Raw genomic sequence first — 5,000 nt, forward strand, 5'->3', positions numbered from 1 at the left:
TTTCGACCCCACCCACAAAGCCTGCATCCTCTGTCGACAACAGCACCCCAACGCCAGCGCCTCTGCCGCACGAAGTCGTGGACCGGCAATCACTCCACCTGCACCTGTTCGTGCCCCACCCCAACCGCCCAACTCGCAGCTCCAGCGGATGAACGGCGGACTTTGCTCGCACTCGCAATGTGCAATCCACCCCTATAACGTGCGTTTCATGAAGAGTTATGTCCAATATGCGACATTCCCGCTGTCCCTATACATGAGCTGCGAGCTGTACCACGTACGAGCTACAGACGCGAGCGCGTTGCTCTCTGTACGAATGCAGATGCTCAGCGGCAGCTAGGAGGCGCTCCATCCATGTCGGTACCGGTGAGCGTTGCACTCGCAGTCGCAAAAACGTACGGCAAGTATATTACTCGGAAGAGTCAATGACAGTCCAAGCCCCCCTGCGTGGGAAGAGTCTTCCTAGGCCATGACCCACCGGAAGGGCGCAGCGTCCCCCACCCCAGACATGTGACGTCACACTATCGGTATTGACGACTAGACTGATTCCTTATAATCATTTGCCATACACCGGTGGAAGCTGCCGAGACGAGTAACTACATAGCGGGCTCGCCGTGTCACTAATGTACAGAGATACAATAGTTTCGACTGGAACCGGATTAAACGTATACACGGCGCTGATTAGTAATAGATAGAGCCATCAGAATACAGATAATGTATACAACTGTCCGTATACATGCTGAAAGACTCTGCTCACAATCACACGTCAGCCAGACACTCTTATCACGCACTACTCTCTGCCTGTAACAGGCACACAGACAATATCTAAGCACCAGCATGGAACAACACCCAGTGCATCCTCTCTGCCACATTAGACAATCCACACTATCATAACCAGACCGGGAGGTCCACTCGGAAAACAGAATATCCCACCCTTCCGACAACCACCATTGCTCAGCTAAGCCACCAACACCCACACATGTCCTACACAGGGGTGCACCCAACATCACAATACTGCCTCCTGTCACACCACACAAACAATGGCACGAATGAAAGACACAGGTCTGCCACAAGCATGGAATCAGAGCGCCGCCTGTTATGAGCCAAAGGTGCACCCTGACGTGGCAAATCAGATGATGCCGCAGTCATTTACTTACGATAATCACAATCAACAAACCAGCCCCCCCCCCCCCCCGAAAACACCTTTCCTTACAACAATGTGTGCCTTAACCTAACCCGTATTGTGCCTTAACCTAACCCGTATTGTGCCTTAACCTAACCCGTATTGTGCCTTAACCTAACCCATATTGCGCCTTAACCTAACCCATATTGCGCCTTAACCTAACCCATATTGCGCCTTAACCTGACCCATATTGCGCCTTAACCTAACCCATATTGTGCCTTAACCTAACCTATATTGTACCTTAACCTAACCCATATTGTACCTTAACCTAACCCATATTGTACCTTAACCTAACCTATATTGTACCTTAACCTAACCTATATTGTACCTTAACCTAACCTATATTGGGCCTTAACCTAACCTATATTGGGCCTTAACCTAACCTATATTGGGCCTTAACCTAACCTATATTGGGCCTTAACCTAACCTATATTGGGCCTTAACGTAACCCACGTTGCGCCTTAACCTAACCTATATTGTACCTTAACCTAACCCATATTGTACCTTAACCTAACCCATATTGTACCTTAACCTAACCTATATTGGGCCTTAACCTAACCTATATTGGGCCTTAACCTAACCTATATTGGGCCTTAACCTAACCTATATTGGGCCTTAACGTAACCCACGTTGCGCCTTAACGTAACCCACGTTGCGCCTTAACGTAACCCACGTTGCGCCTTAACGTAACCCACGTTGCGCCTTAACGTAACCCACGTTGCGCCTTAACCTAACCCATATTGCGCCTTAACCTAACCCATATTGCGCCTTAACCTAACCCATATTGCGCCTTAACCTAACCCATATTGTACCTTAACCTAACCTATATTGTACCTTAACCTAACCTATATTGTACCTTAACCTAACCTATATTGGGCCTTAACCTAACCTATATTGGGCCTTAACCTAACCTATATTGGGCCTTAACCTAACCTATATTGGGCCTTAACCTAACCTATATTGGGCCTTAACGTAACCCACGTTGCGCCTTAACGTAACCCACGTTGCGCCTTAACGTAACCCACGTTGCGCCTTAACGTAACCCACGTTGCGCCTTAACGTAACCCACGTTGCGCCTTAACGTAACCCACGTTGCGCCTTAACCTAACCCATATTGCGCCTTAACCTAACCCATATTGCGCCTTACCCTAACCCATATTGCGCCTTAACCTAACCCATATTGTGCCTTAACCTAACCTATATTGTACCTTAACCTAACCCATATTGTACCTTAACCTAACCTATATTGTACCTTAACCTAACCTATATTGTACCTTAACCTAACCTATATTGTACCTTAACCTAACCCATATTGCGCCTTAACCTAACCCATATTGCGCCTTAACCTAACCCATATTGCGCCTTAACCTAACCCATATTGCGCCTTAACCTAACCCATATTGCGCCTTAACCTAACCCATATTGCGCCTTAACCTAACCCATATTGCGCCTTAACCTAACCCATATTGCGCCTTAACCTAACCCATATTGTACCTTAACCTAACCCATATTGTACCTTAACCTAACCTATATTGTACCTTAACCTAACCTATATTGTACCTTAACCTAACCTATATTGTACCTTAACCTAACCTATATTGGGCCTTAACCTAACCTATATTGGGCCTTAACCTAACCTATATTGGGCCTTAACCTAACCTATATTGGGCCTTAACCTAACCTATATTGGGCCTTAACGTAACCCACGTTGCGCCTTAACGTAACCCACGTTGCGCCTTAACGTAACCCACGTTGCGCCTTAACGTAACCCACGTTGCGCCTTAACGTAACCCACGTTGCGCCTTAACGTAACCCACGTTGCGCCTTAACGTAACCCACGTTGCGCCTTAACCCAACACACGTTGCGCCTTAACCCAACACACGTTGGGCCTTAACCCAACACACGTTGGGCCTTAACCCAACACACGTTGGGCCTTAACCCAACACACGTTGGGCCTTAACCCAACACACGTTGGGCCTTAACCCAACACACGTTGGGCCTTAACCCAACACACGTTGGGCCTTAACCCAACACACGTTGGGCCTTAACCCAACACACGTTGGGCCTTAACCCAACACACGTTGGGCCTTAACCCAACACACGTTGGGCCTTAACCCAACACACGTTGGGCCTTAACCCAACACACGTTGGGCCTTAACCCAACACACGTTGGGCCTTAACCCAACACACGTTGGGCCTTAACCCAACACACGTTGGGCCTTAACCCAACACACGTTGGGCCTTAACCCAACACACGTTGGGCCTTAACCCAACACACGTTGGGCCTTAACCTGCTCTGTAATTGTCATACGACGCGTTAAATTAGTGTGGTGTTGCCTAACTGCAACCCCCGCAATATAGTTTGCTACTCGCACTGCCTGGTCCCCAGAGTATCGCTTCATGTTAAACACCTTGCAGCTATACACTGTAATGCGGATGGCAGCAGGACGTACATGCTCAATGCCCTTCGCAGTTGTTCATTGGCATTTGCATGGCGAAGCACAGCCTACGTTGTGGTACGGCGTGTGTCAACTGTCCGCTGATGTTGTACGTCCAAATCACACACTGTACTGCACATTGGTCCTCATGTACTGAATGATACATCGTGGTACATGTGTGACCGTACCACGACTGCGCCAACAACGGCGAACCATACGGTCCAAATATTGTGCACTCAGCTACGTGTCGTCTCCCTATAAGAGCTGGATTGCAGTATGGTATGCCGTGGATGGCGATCAGCATGAGCCGTCTGTTGATGTAGTGGCGCGTGTTGTCAGACGTAGTCGTCTCTTCTCACACACCGTGATAGCATGGTGCACTGCGTTCCACATCTGCGACATGCGACAGAGGCCGGTTGACAGTCGTTCGCGCAATGGACATCGCATACGTACGGGGGCCACCTTCCACGTGTTCGCGAAGCGTGCACATGTTGTTGCGTGTATGTGGGCAGACATAGTGTGTCGTGACACCTGACACAGGCATGCAACAATCGTTGAATTTGCAAATGGCGATGGACGTCTACGTTTGCTGGTGACGTTACGCAAATGAACAACTGGTAAACGGTTGTGGTGCGGTTGTTCTCGCTAGAGGTGAATCAGTGATGGCGACGATCGGTTGAGCTACCAACCGGTTGTTTCAGCGATACCCACCATGCCCACGAACGTGAATGGCATGTGGGTGTGAAGCGATACGCGGCGGTGGCTGGGTGGGACCGTCCCCGGCCGGTGAGGGGGGGCCTCCCGGCGTGCTGGCCGCGCGGTGCGTGGGCGCACGCGCTACAGCCGGCTGGTGGGGGCGGCCAGTGGCAGGCGCGCCGGCCGACGGAGGCGGCAGGCGGCGCAGCTGCGCGCCGGCGCACCCTGCACGCGGCGCCGTGCGGCCAAAGTAGGTCCTCGCGGGCCCGGTGCGAAGCGCGGTGGACATCTGCAGTGTGCTGGTCCGATTGAGGACTGTGTGCGCTGAGGATGCGCCGCCGCCCGGCGCTCGGCGCCGCGACGCCGTCTGCTGCTCGGTCGCCTCTGCGGTTCTCGCAGGTGGTTTGTATCGCAGCTGTGCGGACGTGTTGGCGCGTGCGCTGTGCTGGGAGAGTTCGCTTCGGCACCCAAGTGGGGCTTTTGTCCTTCTGTGGCGCTGGCGTTGGAGCTGCCGGCCACCGTAGGTGGCGCGTGTTGTCTCCCGCCGGCAATGCCACGACAGCACGCTCCCGGGCCTCTGTCGGCAGCGGCAAGCTCAGTTGGGAGCACGGGTGGTCGCACCTAAAGCGTCTACTCGCCAAACTCCGGGCGATTGCGCCTCTCTCGAACCCGACCAAGTACTTAG

The sequence above is a fragment of the Schistocerca americana genome, unplaced genomic scaffold (genome assembly GCF_021461395.2).
Source record: "Schistocerca americana isolate TAMUIC-IGC-003095 unplaced genomic scaffold, iqSchAmer2.1 HiC_scaffold_787, whole genome shotgun sequence".
NCBI lineage: Eukaryota > Metazoa > Arthropoda > Insecta > Orthoptera > Acrididae > Schistocerca > Schistocerca americana.